Genomic DNA, 18,230 nt, shown 5'->3' on the forward strand with positions numbered 1-18,230 from the left:
AGTTTTCAGCGGTGTAAACAAGCTTTTGAATATACGCAACTAAAAATAGCAATTAGTCAGAGTCTTGTATTAGATACGTTGACGTCATCAGAAGGCAGTTCTGTTGGTTACAAGCCCCTGCCACGCTCACTATGAAATGTCACCCAAGTCCCCGCCACCCCCCCAGACCCCACCCTGGTCCAGACTCTCTCCTTCCAGCATCTTCCAGCAGCCTGAACTTCATCCCGAGTCCCCCCCTTCATCCAAAGCTCACCCAAACACAAGCACATTTGCTTTTCTCATCCATGTGCATCAAATATTTGTCAGAGGAGGGAGTGTGTTCTCCCTAATTCCTTTGCACACTCCACAGGCCTGAGCATTGACACACGTTTTGGTTAACACCATAACAGCTAATATTTACTGAATCATTACTACGTGACGGGAGATGAGCTAGTAAGCCTCTTACATGCGTTATTTCAGTGAGTTCATCCTGGAACTCCACACATAAGGATGATTCCTTACCCTCTGCACACAGATAAAGGAACAGTGGTTTGGAGACGTTCATTGACCTGCTCAAGGTCACACAACTAGGAATGGTGTGTGGAGCTGAGGTTCAATACCAGGAGTGTTAGACTCTCAAGTTTATGCTTCCTTAGACCTGGTCCTTCCCAGCGAAGACCTGCCTGGGTCTGGAGTGGGGCCAGGAGCAGCCCTGCGGTCCAGGTGTGCATCCAGACTCGGGGTCTCTGCCCTACACTCTGCAGACTGACAGAGAGACAGAAACCAGAATGACAGCGAGGACTCGGAGGTGTGCACGGCGGGGGGCTGCCTCTCGCCTGGACTCGGCCCCTCCCACTGGACTCCCCACCCGTCTCTGGGTGCTGGTGGAAAGCAGAGCACGCCAGATGCTCTCCCAGGGGAGCGGAGGCAGTGCTGGGGGCGCGCCCTGCGAGCACGCTCCCGGCGGCTCTCGGGGTGAACGTCGTCGTTCTAGCCCTGCTCTGGAGGCCTGACTGTCTTCTTCAGGGAGTCGCCCACATATGCTGGCAGCACGGCCTGGGAGGGAGCAGGGCTCGAGGCCCTACCACGTTCCCGGCGGGTCTCAGGATGAACATCGTTCTAGCTCTGCAGGCCTGACTGTCTTCCTCAGGGAGTCACCCACACACGGCACGTGTCAGCCAACGACAGACCAGCCACACGGTCTCACCCCGCTTTGCCCGAGCTCAGGAGAGACGCCATGCCTTTCACTGCTGTGCCCAGTAAACCGGACATGGGCATGGGCAAACACCCTCAGCACCCTGCCAGTCCACCATGAGCAGCTGGCCCCTCCTCTCTCTACAAAGACGGGTTCAGCACAAACCACCTGCAGGGGACTAATTCAGCCTCTCTGTAAGAAAAAAATATAACACCGGGGTAGACTGATTCTGAAGCTGAAGCTGCAATAGTTTGGCCACCTGATGCAAAGAGCCAACTCACTGGAAAAAACCCTGATGTTGGGAAAGGTTGAGAACAGGAGAAGGGGGCGGCAGAGAGTGAGATGGTTGGATGGCATCATCAAGTCAATGGACATGAGTCTGAGCAAACTCTGGGAGACAGTGAAGGACAGGGAAGCCTGGCGTGCTGCCCTCCATGGGGTCACAACAGTGAGACACGACTCAGCGACCAACAACAGGACTGAGACTCTCCAGGAGGTCAGTCACAGGCATCAGCTCTCAATCAGCCTCGCGCTCCACCGTGCTCAGGGCTCCCCTCTCTCCTGCTCAGTTGGCCCTGTTCCCCCTTCACTGCTCTCTCGCTCTGGCTCCGCTAACAGCAGGAACTCCCTTCTGCCCAGCAGAGTTGAGACAAACTCAGAGACACTACTAAAGAGTACTGAAAGGAAATAAGCACAGAAATTGCAAGCAGTCAAAAAAAAAACAAAGCTGGGAGGGCGGGGCCTGAGTGCCGGCTCCCGTCCTGCACACCTGGCTTATGGGCTTGGCCCGGGCCATGCTGTCCCGGCACCAGCACCCCCAGGCTCGGGGCCCAGGCTCCCTCCTGGGGTTCCGGTCTGCCTCCGCCTAGAGGATGCCCTCCTAGGGACCCCGTGGACACCGTGGGGACTTCCTGGTCCAGACCAAGCGAAAGACCCCGTGTCCCAGGCATGCAGGATGGGACTGAAACATGGGCCAGGGAGGAACGAGAGACTGAACAGGAGCTAGAGGGGCCATGGGTGGAAAGAAGGGTTCTTTCTGAGCTAAATTTGAGTTCCTCAATTCTTTTTCACTTGAATATCTTATTTCAAAGAACATCCAGTATTTTCACGACTGATCTAAAAGCAGAAACCAGGTCTCCCTGTCTCCTAAGGGAGCCACATTCTCGTCTTTCACAGAGTAAAGGACTGAAACAATTCTTGACCCTGTTTCTTTTCTTGCACACATAGTATCAGTCTGTAAAGCTGAGAGGGCTTCATTCTCTGCAAGAAATCTAAATCTGTCTCAGACTGTCCTTCTTTTCAGCACTTTTCTAACTTAGGACTTCCTAAAGGATGCAGATTGAGCCAGACTAGACTCATCACTGCATAATTGGAAGTTTACTTTTAGCTGTCCCAATTAACCGAAAAAGAGGGGAAAATCACATTTCAATTTTCCTGAGGGGGGAAAAGTTGAACCTCATCTTGCTATTGATACTATATTTTGAGATCCTAGAGACAGTACTTATAAAGAAAAGTAAGTGTAAAGTAATCGAGAAATTAGAGAAAAAAAATTCTGTGGTCGCACACACCTATTATCCTTATAGATGAGTTTATATCTGAAAACTGAAAATATGTTTAAAGACTAAAAAATGAGAATTCTAACTTGATCATCATTCCACTCTCTGTACCCACCACTACAATATGCCATTATTCCCACACTATATAAAAACATGAGTTAGCAGTTGACAACTTCTTTCAATGTCTGTGAATACACTTGCTAGAGAAACTGCCGACTGCTGCAGAAACCCTGCAAATGTCAAACATTTTTAGGACTTTTCTTTGGAAAGGGGCAATTTTTCTATCAAAATAAGCTGAAGCTACAATTTGGTTTGTATGGGGTGGGCAGGTCCCCAAAGGACACCGCTTCATGTCACATGGTGTCTGAAGCATAAGTTAAGCTCCCCACCCCCAGCCCTGGCTTCCCACCACACCAGTGATGCCCTGGTTTGAGACTTTTAAATCATTGCTGTTAAAAAGAAAACAAACTCTGTAGCAGGTCTTTTAAAAGCAGCAAAATTGGGAGTGACAGACCAGGAGCACTGCTCTGTGTCCAAAACAGCGCCGCAAGTGGGGTTGGGATTGTTTGACTTGTCCTGTTGCGCTGCAGGAAGACGCATGGGAAGCCAGCAGTCAGTCGGGAATAAGAAAGCAGGGTGCTAGCACTCAGGTGTGGCCCATTGTTTCCAAAGCCCAGGCAAAAGTACGTTTATAAGCGTAAATCCAGACACCTGAAGCTTACAAGGAGCATGCTTGCTAGTGGCATGAACTTTGACAAGTTGAATCCGACTACTCTTTGACAGTGAGATAAACACAAAGCGATTTTTTTTTTCATTCTGTTATCCTGTCCTTCCAAGAGCTCAGAAATGCAGAGCCACTTTATTCACTGCCCTTCTTTAAACAGTGGTGTAGACGAGCTCTGTGACCAGGAAGCCTTCATGGCAACATGAACTGTCCTGAATCACGTCCACAGTGATCCCCAGAAACCTGTCCTAGGCTGGGTGCCTCTCAGGCAGAGCACGTCGCTGGACAGCCTGCTATATACACACAGATCTCTGGGCCCCTTTCCCCGACCTGCCGATTCAGCGCACCTTCGGCACCTGAGCCCTGTCAGCCTGCCTCACCTGCAGGCTCTGTGTCCACAGAGTTAAGCAACCATGGATCGAAAATAACAGGGAAACAAAATTTCCAGTGACTTCCATAGGGTAAAACTTGAATTCACCATGCAAGGGCAACTATTTACACAACATTTACATTGTATTTACAACTATTTACATAGCATCTACATTGAATTAGGTATGACAAGTGATCCAGAGATGATTTAAAGTGAGGGGGGGAACACGTGCATAGCTTACATGCAAACACTGTGCCATTTTACACACGGGAGCATCTGCAGGTGCTGGGGGCAGGGAGGGATGACTGCGTCTGACTTGTATTTCTAACAAGTTCCCAGGTGATGCTGAGAGACAGGTGGGAGTCCACTTGCAGAAGCTCCGCCCTGGGAAATGGTGAAGGGCGTGGCGGACGAGCGGGTACCACGCACAGGGGCCTCTGTCATCAGACCCCAGCGCAAGCGCGGGGCCTCTGACAGCAGCATCACTGATGGAAGGTGAGGGGGGACCCTCAGGCCCAGGGAGGCGGTGGTATTCGCTGGTGAGTGAGAAGGCAAGACACAAACTCCCCGCGCGTGGTGGTCTGCCATCCATCAAGCTTCACCCCCACCCCCACCCCACCCCCGCCATCCACACAGCCATGTGCAGTGTGAACACACCACCTTCTGACACCCGGCTGGGCTCCCTCGCAGCCTGGGAGCCGCCAAGCATTCAATCAGGCACAGCCGATTCTCATCTCAGGAGCCAATTTCTACCTCTAATCGGTTTGGGGAATTTCTATTGGGAATTTGGGACTTTCCAACAATCCTTTTAACATTTGGCTTGCTCGTTTCCTGGACCACTCAAACCTCCCAAATCCTCTTTTCTCAACAAGAGACCCCTAACTGAAGGTTCAGTCATGATCGGCCTGAACCAGACACAATGCACGCCCGTAATGGAAATCACGGGTGCCTGCCGCTTCTCCAAGGCTCCTGAGGCTCCGGACGCTGGGGTTTGTGTCTGGTGAGTGGCACAGTTATGTCTTCTTTAGGGTAAGCTCCAAAAACACAGAGCTCCATGTTTTCTACAATACGCATCGTAGCACACCATTTAATAAAGGCTCTGTGTTGACGATATGACCTGCAGTAACTCTCTGTATCAGGGAGTCCCTTACACTGTATAACAAAGCAACTCCAAGGTCTGTTTCCATGACAACAGCAGCATCACACAGGAAAGAGAAGGAAGAGGATACAGAGGCTCTTTAGAAATTGCTACCAAATGCATATCCAGTTTGAGACTGAAGACAATAATCTGGGCATTAGATTTGGGGTTAAAATCTTCCTTCTTGAACAAATTCTCTAATGATGCGACTATTTTTAAATGTCCAATAGGAAGATTCAGAACACTATAAATACCATCCATCTGCCAAATTTCAGGAGGTCTAAAATTAGGTTACTAGGTTCATCAATTTCCCTTAGAAGATTCTAGTAGGGAGAGATCAAACCTTTCTGCTGGCAATAACAGGGAGATGCTGATCATCCAAATGCTATGAAAAACAAATTGCATTCATTTAAAAGCTAAAAATTAATAAACTCCCAACCCTGTAATTTCTCCCAAAATTAAAATGGGAAGTGTTTTACAAGATATGAGTTTTAGTAGGACCTTCAGATAATTTATCGAGCCACACACTGAAAATAACTCAGTGATGTGTATTATACTAAACCATATTATAAGCAAATATGTGAGAAGAAAAGTGCATTTTTCTATTGTTCTTGAGATCAGCCTCTGCTTGTGTTTGCTTTTCTTTCATGGATGACGTAGAAATAAAATAACACAGCTTCAGCAGCTTTCTCCCCGCCTAATTTCTTTTCCTACCATGATTTTTCCTTCATTGATCAAAGAAAGAGTCCTCTCATACTAAAAATATCCCAGAACAGCCAGAATTGGGACCTATTTTTTTCCTCACCTACTGGGAGATAAGGTTATTTCACCTACATGTGTACTAAGTTATTTTTAAAACCTGCCTCCTTCTCCTCTGGTTATTCTATTTCAGTACACAAGAGGGGACCTGGCAGCCTCTGAGCTCACTCTAAGCACCCTAGCTGCTGCGCGGTCCACCCTGTGATCGTCAGCAGAGATGGAGAGCGGAACCCACACCCCTGAGCCTGAACACACCACGCGCTCTGCGAACACAGCTCGCAGGCAACTCAGCCTCGCCACAGGCACGGAAGGCAGACCGCTAAACCAGGCGGCACCTGCACAAGGCACCGTGTGCCCCCGCCATCCTCAGTGGCCACGCATGACGCTACCCGGCTGGCCCACCTGCGAGGACAGTGCGAGTGTCAACAGAGTCGATCAGCAATTGTCCATGAAGTCAAGGCCGACTCGAGCAGAATCTCAGGAACCGCTGCTCGCTGACTTGCTAATTAACACATCTGAGAGCCAGCTAAACCGCGGGCTTCTGGGTAAGCGCCGAGAACAGGGAGCCCGACGGTGGGCTTTGGCTTCAGGGGCAGCCACGGACAGCAGCGGTGGAGACACTGGCTGACCGCGCAGGGTCATGAACGTCCCCAGCGGGGGTTGTGCGGGCGCGGGGAACCAGAGGAGCTGCTGCGTGGGGCAAGGGGGCAGGCCACGGAGCGAGAAGGCGTGGTCGGGGAAATCTTCTGAGCGAAGAGATGCCCAGTGTGGTGCTAAGACCCTAAGAGATGCCCTCAGGTCCTAGGAGATGTCCAGGTGGCAGGAGGTGTGGGCAGGAGACGCTCAGGTGAGGTCAGGGAATGAAGGTCCCACATGTCTCAGAACCAAAAAAAAACCAAACTATAAAACAGAAGCAATACTGTAACAAATTCAATAAAAGCTTTAATAAATGGTCCACATCAAAAAAAAAAAAAAAAAAAAAAAAAACCGATCCCCTTAGATATAAATCATTCTCAAGGCTTTAAATCCCATACCTACTGCACTTACCTAGAATGGCTGACATTCAGAGTCTGGTGGTTAAACAGGTATTCTGCTTCAGTAAGACTGACTTTACATTTTATTTTCTAATGAATTTTCAGACTAGTCTTAATGTGAACATTATGGAGAACATGCTTTTTTGGCTGGGGGGCGGGCATGCAGACATCCATCCACACAGCAATCTTTAGGTTCACCTAGCATAGCCGGTTGATCACCATATGGATAGCATTATAGTCATAGAGAGCTTCCCTGGTGGCTCAGATGGTAAAGAATCTGCCTGCAATACCCTGGGTTCGATCCCTGAGTTGGGAAGATCCTCTAGAGAAGGGAATGGTTACCCACTCCATTATTCTTGCCTGGAGAATTCCATGAACAGAGGAGCCTGGCAGACTACAGTTCACGAGGACTCAAAAAGTCGAAGACCACTGAGTGACTAACGCTTTGAGTTTCATAGCCATAGATAAGGAAAAATCTCCATTGATCCTAGGACATTTCCTTTCAGTGGGAGGAAGCAAAAAAAAAAAAAAAACCTGTAAGATTTTGTCGTGTCTCTTGTGAAAATAATATACTTTCGTTCATCTGAGCAAGAAACATTAACTGAGGACCTGCTACCTGCCAGGTGCTGTTCTAGGTCAAGTACAAGAGTGAGTGATACAACATCCACGCTGGTGCAAGAGACACAACAATCAAACGACAAGTAAAATAACATGGTGTCCAGGGTGACACAAAGAAGGCTGAGCACCGAAGAACTGATGCTTTTGAACTGTGGTGCTGGAGAAGACTCTTGAGAGTCCCTTGGACAGTAGGGAGATCCAACCAGTCCATCCTAAAGGAGATCAGTCCTGGGTGTTCATTGGAAGGACTGATGCTAAAGCTGAAGCTCCAATATTCTGGCCACCTGATGCGAAAAGGTGACTCATTAGAAAAGAATCAAAGCGAGAAGAGAAGGAGGCGGCAGAGGACAAGATGCTTGGATGGCATCGCCAACTCAATGGACACAGATCTGAGCAAACTCTGGGAGACAGTGAAGGACAAGGAAGCCTGGGGTGCTGTAGTCCATAGGGCCGCAAAGAGCTGGACATGACTTATCGACTGAGCAACAACCACCAGGGGTGACAAGGACTATCAGAAGTACATAAGGAGGACAGATGAGCGGAAATGATGAGGGCAGGGTGGGATCTGAAGATGCCTCTCCACGTGCCACCTGAGCAGAGACCTGAATGATACCAATGAGGATGGTGACAACCCAGGCGTGAGCTGCTCCCACAAGAATCCATCAGCAGCGAAGCCCTCAGGTGCAAACGAGCGTGTCAGCCTGTCCTGTCTGACAGCGGGCCAGGAAGCAGGCCACAACCACCATGGGCCTCGGTGTCCAAAGTCAGAAGTCTGTATCTCATTTCTATTTCTCAGTAATGGTCACGGAAGTCCATTGCAGGGAGTGGACAGGGCAATGGAAGGATGTGATCCGCCTGATACACACAAAACCCCAGCGGGGCTGCTGTGTAGGCGACAAAGCACAGGAGACGGGCAGAAACGAGGGGCCAACAAACAAGATGCCCTAGGCCAAGTGCATGCCTTTCAGAGGCTGTGTCCCTGGACTCTCCTGTCGCTGGGCTCCTGGACGACCGGGCATTTGGTATCTAGGAATATACTAAAACCAAAGCACAGAGCTACAAGCAGCCGGCGGGCGTGTGGACCTGCAGGAAGGTCTGCCTCAGACATGGACATGATCCCTTTTTATGTTTTCTACTTGCCATCTTTCTTCCTCACTTCCGGCTCTGTGCCTTAGGTTACTCTAAATTACAGATTTGTAATGAAAAAAAACCTGATTCATGTGAATTACCTAACCCCTGGTACATCATCCACACTTGGCAAATGCAGATGAAAAGAGCCTTCCTTTCTAATTTTAAGACCCACTGTGTGAACTCTGCGTGTTCAAGCCTCCCTGGTCTTTTGTGATTAATTTTAGTAACGGGAGAACGACCTGCTTTAGAACAAATGAGTCATGATGCAGCTTCACATCTAAAAACCGAAAATCACCCTCCTGCCCGGAAAGTATCATTTTTAAGTATAAAATTTCTACCCCATGTTAACTCCACAAAGCTTCCTGCCCTGAAAAAGAGGTGGGGAGGAGCAGGCTAGGAACCTGAGGTCGCAGACAGCAAGCAAGGTGCGCATTGCCTTTGGAATGGTATTTGTCTTAGGCAGGCTTATGACATGGGGGAAAAAAACCTCAACTGCTATAAAACAATTTATAGCCTGTACAATTCAAAACATTCTTTCAGCAGCCACATCACAACAATATAGCTTTCTCCTGAGTATGAAGAGCAGCCTCTATGACTTCTGCATGGATTATTTATACTGGCGTGGCAAGGCATGTCATAGACACGGAACTGATTTCAAACTGGAAAGAAATCAAAGGTTCCTGACTCCTCAGCTGGTGTCCTTAGCTCATCATTTCTCTTCCTCTTGAACTGTGAGCTTATAAACCTCTCCAGATTAACTGTAGAATTAGCAAATACTTCAAGGAACATAAATCTGAAACATGCAGCTGACAAAACAAGCATTTCCTTTTAACAGGGTGTTTGCCCCACCAATGTTTAGCCAAAAAAAAAAAAATATGTTCATTAAGTTAAAAAATTCTAGTCACAGGGACTTCCCTGGTGGTCCAGTGGTTAAGACTCTGTGCTTCCACTGCAGCGAGCCTGGTTTCAATCCCTGGCTGGGGAACTAAGATCCAGCATGCTACATGGCATGGCCAAAAAATTAAAAATAGATAGATAAAACAAAATTCTGCTCACACAGTTAGCAAGCATAGTGCAGTGGGCATAATTCCCTCCAACATGGAAGAGTCCCTTCATACATTAAAAAAACAATTTTTTTCTGAAGGAAATTCACTTCCTAAAGACTAAAATCAAGAAATGGCTGGTTTTGATTCTGAGAGAATCTCATGCAACATTTTACAGATATCTTACTTGAGCTGAAAAAATTCTTTTCTATTTTGGGATCAGAGACTTCATTTGTTCTTCCATTCACTCAACACATGTTCATGATCACCTGTGAGTCAGAAATCATATGAGACATAAGGACACAGAAATGGATAAGGATTCGGGGAAGAAAATATTACAGTGTGAGCACAAGAAGTCTTCCTGTGGTAAATTGCTGAAGCAATGGCCCACGTGACTCACCCCTCCCAGGACCCACGCTCTTCTCCTGCCCCGCGATGGCCCACGTGACCCACCCCTCCCAGGACCCACGCTCTTCTCCCTGCCCCGCGATGGCCCACGTGACCCACCCCTCCCAGGACCCACGCTCTTCTCCTGCCCCGCGATGGTTCATTCTGTGTGCCAACTTCGCGGGACTGTGGGCTGCCCAGATATGTGGTCAGGCCTTACCCTGGCGTCCTGGGAGGGTGTCTGGGATGAGATTAACATTTAAATGGCTGCCAGCCTCCACAGCTGCATGACCTAGTTCTACAGAAGAAATCTCTGTGTGAAACACACACATACACCTGTGCATGCGTGCACACATACATACACACACATGCCCCTGTGCACCACCATCGAAGGTCTGGACAGAATTCCTACTAAAAGTCAGTCCAATGACTGATACTGTTTTGGACCCTTGCTCTCACTGTCAATAAAGAAACGTCACAGTGACAATGCCTAGAGAATCCTCAGTAATCTTCCCTCCTCTCCTGTCCCGAGAAAATGCACTTCTGTCCACAGACGCTTCCCGAATCTCTCGCCAGGAGAAGGGGACGACAGAGGATGAGATGGTTGCATGGCATCACTGACTCGATGGACATGAGTTTGCACAAGCTCTGAGAGTCGGTGATGGACAGGGGGAAGCCTGGCGTGCGGCAGTCCTTGGGGTCGCAAAGAGTCGGACACGGCTGAGCGACTGAATTGAACTGAACTGAATCTCCCGCTGGAAATTCATTAAACAGCAAAAACAGAAAGCAGAGCCAAGGTGAGGAAGGGATTAGCTAACTGAATGGGACTCCTACTTCAGCTTCTGAGAGTGACTCATTAAAACCCAGGAGCCAGCTCTGGTGTGAGCCAGAGAGCTCTCGGGGCAGGCGTTCAGCTCAGGGAGAGCCAACTGTGATGAAGCTGCCAGAAACCCAGTGTCCTGGAAGCCCCACCTTCACCTTTTTGAGGAGAACCCGAACCAAGCTCCAAATGGCTGCAGGCTCACCTGTTCCCACCACAGGCTCTGCTGCGCACTCATGGGCACTGCGGGCCTCCCTAGTGACTGCTTTTACTTTCAACATCTTAGGGGCGTGTGTTAGTCGCTCACTCTTGTCTGACTCTTGCAACCCCATGGACTGTAGCCCGCCAGTCTCCTCTGTCCATGGGGTTCTCCAGGCAAGAATACTGGAGTGGTTGCCATTCCCTTCTCCTGGGGATCTTCCCAACCCAGAAATCAAACCAGACTCTCCCACATTGCAGGCGGATTCTTCACTGTCTTAGCCATCAGGGAAGCCCATGTCTACTCTCTACATCTGTGTCTTTTTGCTGCAGCCCCTAAACAATCACACCACACTCTCAAAGGCTGACAGGGGTCAGGCGGGGAGTGATGAGCTACTGGCCATGTGTGTCATTCCGAGAGTGGAGTCCCAGAGGTTCCCAGAGGTGTTTGAGCAGAGGCAGCTTCAGCTACTAGACTAAGTCGACAAGCCCTCCTGGTGACCCCCTCAAGAACAGGCCTCCTGGTCCCCTGACTTCCCCACGAGGCACTTCGTTGTCACCACGCACACCCTCTTTTCACTGGTGCGTCCAGAGAATGGACGTCCCCCCACCCGCTGCCCCTTCAGCGCATCGGAACTGCAGCTGGAGAAGCAAGTCTCGGAGGCTATTTTTACTCCTGAACTCAATTAATTTGGCGCAAAAGTAGCAGGAGTCCCTTCCCTTGAAGGAAATGCTTCTGCTGCTGGGAGTCTGGTTCATAAAATCCACCCACTGAGCAGCAGAATTAGCACAGGAGCTCGGGCAGGGCTTGCAACCCTGAATAGTCCTCTTCCAGGTTTCCGGTTGCAGCGCGGCACCTGAGGTGCCAGACCCAGGTGTGAGCGTGGAGCCTGAGGGGTAAGGACCAGGTGTGAGGGGCGCGGAACGTGAGGGGCGGGGCCCGGTGTGAGGGGCGTGGACCGTGAAGGGCGGGACCCGGGTGTGAGGGGCGCGGAGCGTGAGGGGTGGGACCCGGTGTGAGGGGCGGAGCGTGAGGGGTGGGACCCAGTGTGATGGGCGGGACCCGGTGTGAGGGGTGGAGCGTGAGGGGCGGGACCCGGGTGTGAGGGGTGAGGGGCGGGACCCTGGTGTGAGGGGCGGAGCATGAGGGGCGGGACCCGGGTGTGAGGGGCGGGACCCTGGTGTGAGGGGTGGAGCGTGAGGGGCGGGACCCGGGTGTGAGGGGTGAGGGGCGGGACCCTGGTGTGAGGGGCGGAGCATGAGGGGCGGGACCCGGGTGTGAGGGGCGGGACCCTGGTATGAGGGGCAGGACCCTGGTGTGAGGGGCGGGACCCTGGTGTGAGGGGTGGAGCGTGAGGGGCGGGACCCGGGTGTGAGGGGTGAGGGGCAGGACCCTGGTGTGAGGGGCGGAGCTTGAGGGGCGGGACCCGGGTGTGAGGGGCGGGACCCTGGTGTGAGGGGTGGAGCGTGAGGGGCGGGACCCGGGTGTGAGGGGCGGAGCGTGAGGGGCGGGACCCTGGTGTGAGGGGCGGAGCGTGAGGGGCGGGACCCGCGGGAGCCGCGGGAGCCGCGGGCGAGCACGGAGTGTGATCGCAGGACTACTGAGGCCTTGCCCACAGGTCCCCTGAGGGACCCAGCAGGACCCGCAAAACATACGGGGCTCCCTGACCTGTGCTCTTCTTTCCAGTTTTCTTGCAAGGACATGTCACCTGAATTTACACGTAGTCGCACTGGGCGAGACATGCAACTCCCTTGGCTTCCCAGATGACGCAGTGGATAAAGAATCTGCCTGCCAATGCAGGAGACACAGGAGACGTGCATTTGATCCCTGAGTCAGGAGGATCCCCTGGAGAAGGGCCTGGCGATCCGCTCCAATATTTCTGCTTAGAGAATCCCTCGGACAGAGGAGCCTGGTGGAGTGCAGCCCATGGGTTCACAAAGAGTCAGACGCAACTGAGCATGCACTCAACTCCCTTAAGCCAGCAGGAGACACTGGAAAATACTGGTATATTTGTTTTTAAAAGAACATTTTGAAAACAATTGAAATAAATCTTAGAAATGTCACCACCTTCAGAAAGCCTCCCCTCATTAGACACGCATTCCCCTCCACTCACCCTCAACAGCATCTTATGTCTCCCACTGCCAGCGGCGTCACCAGCGACCTTCAAGCCCGAGGATCCACATCCTTTCCACCAGAGAGGATGAGCAGGATGGTGGGACCTGTCCGTCACCTTTCTATCTGCAAAGCTTGAAGCCCTCCATAGACATTTGCTGTTGTCTAGCCAATAAGTCTTGTCCAATTCTTTGTGATCCCATGGACTGCAGCATGCCAGGCTCTTTTGTCCATGGGATTTCCCAGGCAAAAAAAAAACTAGAGTGGGTTGCCATTTCCTTCTCAAGAGGATCTTCCAGGATCAGGGATCAAACCCACATCCTGCATTGGCAGGTAAATTCTTTACCACTGAACCATCAATAAACATTTAGTGACCGAATATTACTTAGGACTGAAAACAATTTTAAAGATCACCAAGTTCAAACTCCATATAGATGACTAAGAAAACCATAGTCTTCTTCACAAAGGTTGACTTGGCAGGGCCAGAGTCCCCATTTCCACTCCAAGACTCTCTTACCTCACTCTGCTGAATTTTAAATGCCACTTTTCAGCACTCCCACCTTTTACACATTACACTTTACTTTGTTAGTTCAGGAATACAAAAAATGTTTGGGTTCAACAGGGTTTTGCTCACACAATTGTCTTTTTTCCCTATTAAATGTAAAAGCACACTCTGAGAAAATAGATCTGCTAATTGAATTTATTTCTAGATTTATTTTACATGTTTTGAGTTTGTTATAAATGCAGCTTTGAAGGGTTGAATTTTAAACAATTTAGTGGCCTTTTTTCCTTTGCTCGGTTTCTCAGACACAGAAGAGAGCCTGAGAGCAAGAGAACACACATGGCTGTCAGAAGGTAGAGCAGGTGATTTCCTGCCCTGGATGCATGGACACCTGTGGCTCCAGCAACAGTGAGAACTGGACAGGGAACACCAGACCGGTTCCAAACAGGAAAAGGGGTACGTCAAGGCTGTATATTGTCACCCTGCTTATTTAACTTCTATGCAGAGTACATCATGAGAAACGCTGGGCTGGAAGAAGCACAAGCTGGAATCATGGTTTTGGGGAGAAATACCAATAACCTCAGATATGCAGATGACACCACCCTTATGGCAGAAAGTGAAGAGGAACTCAAAAGCCTCTTGATGAAAGTGAAAGAGGAGAGTGAAAAAGTTGGCTTAAAGCTCAACATTCAGAAAACTAAGATCATGGCATCTGGTCCCATCACTTCATGGCAATAGATGGGGAAACAGTGGAAACAGTGACAGACTTTATTTTTGGGGGCTCCAAAATCACTGCAGATGGTGACTGCAGCCATGAAATTAAAAGACGCTTGCTCCTTGGAAGGAAAGTTATGACCAACCTAGATAGCATATTAAAAAGCACAGACATTACTTTGCCAACAAAGATCCATCTAGTCAAAGCTATGGTTTTTCCAGTAGTCATGTATGGATGTGAGAGTTGGACTGTGAAGAAAGCTGAGAGCCAAAGAATTGATGCTTTTGAACTGTGGTGTTGGAGAAGACTTTTGAGAGTCCCTTGGACTGCAAGGAGATCCAAGCAGTCCATCCTAAAGGAAATCAGTCCTGAATGTTCACTGGAAGGATTGATGCTGAAGCTGAAACTCCAATACTTTGGCCTCCTGATGCGAAGAACTGACTCATTTGAAAAGACCATAATGCTGGGAAAGATTGAGGGCAGGAGGAGAACGGGATGACAGAGGATGAGATGACTGGATGGCATCACGGACATGAGTTTGGGTAAACTCCGGGATTGGTGATGGACAGGGAGACCTGGCGTGCTGCAGTCCACAGGGTTGCAAAGAGTCGGACATGACTGAGCAACTGAACTGAACTGGGTCCCACATTTTGTTCTGAGTCAGTCATTTACAGTCGATGCTCTTGGCTTCTTCAAATGGCTTGGTTGACAGTCTTCAGACTTGCAGGGCCACCCAGATCAGAAGTTTGCCGCCTTTTAACAAGGTTGTTCATTTCCTCTCAGGTACCTTGGCAAACATCCTAGGGCCTGGTTGACCCCTGAGGCCAACGCCTGCTGGGGGCTCCCCCAGGGGAACTTCAGGAATGACCCAGGATATTATTTTTAAATCCCCTGAATCCGACTCAGTTGTTGGGCTCAGATATAAGAAGCGTGAAGCCCCACAGGTATCCTTTCTCCCCGGACAGGCTCGGGCGCTGGTGAGAATGCACCAGGTGAGTAAAAACAGGACGCTAAGCAAAAACGCAAACAGCAGCCCAGGAAGCCAATGACCTCCAGGGCTGGAAACCTTCAACAGGCCACTCCCCACCCCCACATACGCTTTCTCCAGTGTCCACATACCTAACCCACAGGAAGCCTTCCAAGGCTTATGTCTAAAGAGCTCTGAGCATCTGTATTGTTTTAATCGCATCACATAAGATTTTCCTCTCCCTGCTCTTTCCAGACTGAAGGGGTGAGTCTGGACGTGACCTTTCCTGGAAGGGCTGAGATCGGTGTGAGCCTCTGACAGGGACACTTTGCAGCTTTCCTCACTGGAGGCACAGAGAAAGCAACGTGTGGAAAAGCAGGATTTGGTGTGCTAACACTCACGCGCGTGCACACACCCCTGAAGCCCCAGAACCTCGCACAACGAGGGGCTTCAGAAGCAGACAGTCAGGAGGAGCAGAGGGGCTCCGGACGGAAGCCCAGAGGGCCGCGGGGGGAGGGGAGGGGTCTGAGGAGGTGCCGGCGGGCCTGGTGGGCCTCACCCCCTCCCAGGCAGTGAGGACAGGAGACCCAGCAGGGCGGGCGGCCGAGGCAGCTGAAGAAACGAGGGCGCCCGGGTCCCTTCAGAACAGTGCCACAGTGCTCGCTCCCCAAAGCCGAAGGAGGTGACAGTCCCCCCGCCACCTGCCCAAGGCTGGGCTCCAGTCTTAACTTGGGTCCAGAGGGAGTAAAGAGCTATTTCTAAACATGGACCTGTTTTGCTTTATTTCTTCATCCTCTTATAAAACCCTGGACACGGGGCAGGGGTGCTGGGCGCTGTGGGCGCACACCTGCAAACCCAAACTCTGCAGCAGCTCCACACGGCCCTGCGGCACCAGATAGGGGCGTTCTGCTCGCTCTGAGCCCCGGATGAGAGCCTGCGTCCCCACGTCCAGCCACGAGGCCGGACCCTGGGCAGCATCAGTGACCAGGTTACCCTCCAGCATCAGGGTCTTTGAAAGTCTTTCCTTTTCATCTCTCCTTGGGGTACAGAGGCTTGTGCTTAAAGTCTCAGAAATCATGACTTTTCTCTGTAAATAAGATGGGAGGGAATTCTGACCAGAGAATGCTGCCTGTCCACAGGGGTTGGGGAAGCTGGGAGACTGGCCTGAGGGTTTCCAGGGGGTCCCTCCACTGAACCCAGAAACCTTTTCTTTTCAGGGTTCCTGGCAGTTCTGCAGCCTTTCAACCAGGCTGCTCCTTCGGACTTGAGGATTATCTGTGCTCAAAAGAATATTGGGGCTGCCCTGGTGACTCAGTAGTAAAGAATCTGCCTGCCAGTGTAGGAGACACGGGTTTGATCCCTGATCCAGGAAGATTCAACATACCTCAGAGCAACTAAGCCCATGTTCCATGACTACTGAGCCTGTGCCAAAGAGCCCAGGAGCCACCAGTACTGAGCCCACATACAGCAACTCCTGAAGTCTGCACACCCAGGAGCCCGCGCTCTGCAGCAAGAGAAGCCGCCGCAGTGAGAAGCCCGAGCACCGCAGCTAGAGAGGACTCCCCCTCCCCAGCACCGAGGGGAAAGCCTGTGCAGCACCGAAGACCCGGCACAGCCAAAAACAAACACATAAATACATAAAAAATTTTTAAAAAGGAACGTCAGTCTCCCTTCCCATCTGGTTCCTGTGATCCGGTAGCGTTAGGTTATTTTTCAGCACTTTTCTGCTCCTTTCATCTGGAAGGCGGCAGAGGAGGTACAGCATCTGGGGGTTCTACAGGATCTGTGACTTCTTTTTCCTGCTCTCCGAACGCTCTAGGGTCTGCTGAGCTCAAACCACAAACCCACAGACACTGGGTGTCTTAAGCATTCACTGTGGTATGAAAAAAAAAACTAATTTTTAAAAAATTTCTGGGGGGAAAAAATGTTTGGAGGAGCCTGGCAGGCTACAGTTCATGGGGTCGCTATGAGTCGGACACGACTGAGCGACTTCACTTTCACTTTTCACTTTCATGCATTGGAGGAGGAAATGGCAACCCACTCCAGTGTTCTTGCCTGGAGAATCCCAGGGACAGGGGAGCCTGGTGGAAGGCTGTCTATGGGGTCGCACAGAGTCAGACACGACTGAAGAGACCCAGCAGCAGCAGCAGCAGCAGCGGCATCAGCTCTCAAATTAGATTTCACTGTTGCCAGTGCTTCCATCCTCTGATCTGGTCTTTTTCACGCCCTTCTGCACTTTTCTAAACACTGGAGCAGACTTTCAGTGGCCACACCAGGCAGCAGGCCCTCAGTGTGCTCACTGACCACAGGACGACAGGCCAGGGTCCCCTCTCCTTCCCTCCATGACCCTGAAAAGAATCGCCACAAACTCACCTGTGTTCCAGGGACAACAGGACGCCTCTCCAGGTCATTTCATTTTCTTTCCTCAGTATTCCTCAGTCTCCACATGGATAAAATAAGGTTAATCTAGAAAAATCTCTAACACCCCTTCTGTGGCTTGTGTTCAGTTGTGTCCAACTCTGGGGACTGTGGTCCACCAGGCTCCTCTCTTTCTCCAGGCAAGAATACTGGAGCGGGTTGCCATGCCCTCCTCCAGGGGATCTTCCCAACCCAGGGATTGAACCCGTGTCTCCTGCACTGCAGGTGTAGATTCCTTACCCCTTCCAGCTCTATAATCCCATGATCTTAAAACGTATCCTCCATCCTTAGCTCAGCTGTGTGTCCTGACACCTTCATGTGCCTCCAGGTACTTCTCTAGTGAGTTCAGTCTGGGCAGTTTGGAGATCGGTATGGAGAAGGAAATGGCAACCCACTCCAGTACTATTGCCTGGAAAATCCCATGGACAGAGGAGCCTGGTAGGCTACAGTCCATGGGGTCGCAAAGAGTCGGACACGACTGAGCGACTTCACGTTCACGTATGATAAATAAACCATCCTGCATGCAGACAGGAAGCCCCAGTCACAGGTCTCTGAATGTCAAG

General features: G+C 50.6%; 1 protein-coding gene and 1 long non-coding RNA gene across 6 annotated transcripts in view; one reads left to right on the forward strand and one right to left on the reverse strand.

Annotated features, from left to right (window-relative positions):
• Window positions 1-18,230, reverse strand: part of PRKCA (protein kinase C alpha) — a 296,529-nt gene that overhangs the window by 146,659 nt on the left and 131,640 nt on the right. The window lies entirely within an intron of this gene.
• LOC129648530 (uncharacterized) lies at window positions 4,219-12,837 on the forward strand. Of its 2 annotated transcripts, none has more exons than XR_008712766.1 (4): window positions 4,219-4,363; window positions 4,697-4,824; window positions 5,855-6,266; window positions 12,640-12,837. It is a non-coding gene; the product is annotated as an uncharacterized LOC129648530 (long non-coding RNA). The 2 variants fall into 2 exon arrangements; XR_008712765.1 differs by having other exon boundaries at window positions 4,236-4,319.

Source organism: Bubalus kerabau, chromosome 4 (genome assembly GCF_029407905.1).
Source record: "Bubalus kerabau isolate K-KA32 ecotype Philippines breed swamp buffalo chromosome 4, PCC_UOA_SB_1v2, whole genome shotgun sequence".
NCBI lineage: Eukaryota > Metazoa > Chordata > Mammalia > Artiodactyla > Bovidae > Bubalus > Bubalus kerabau.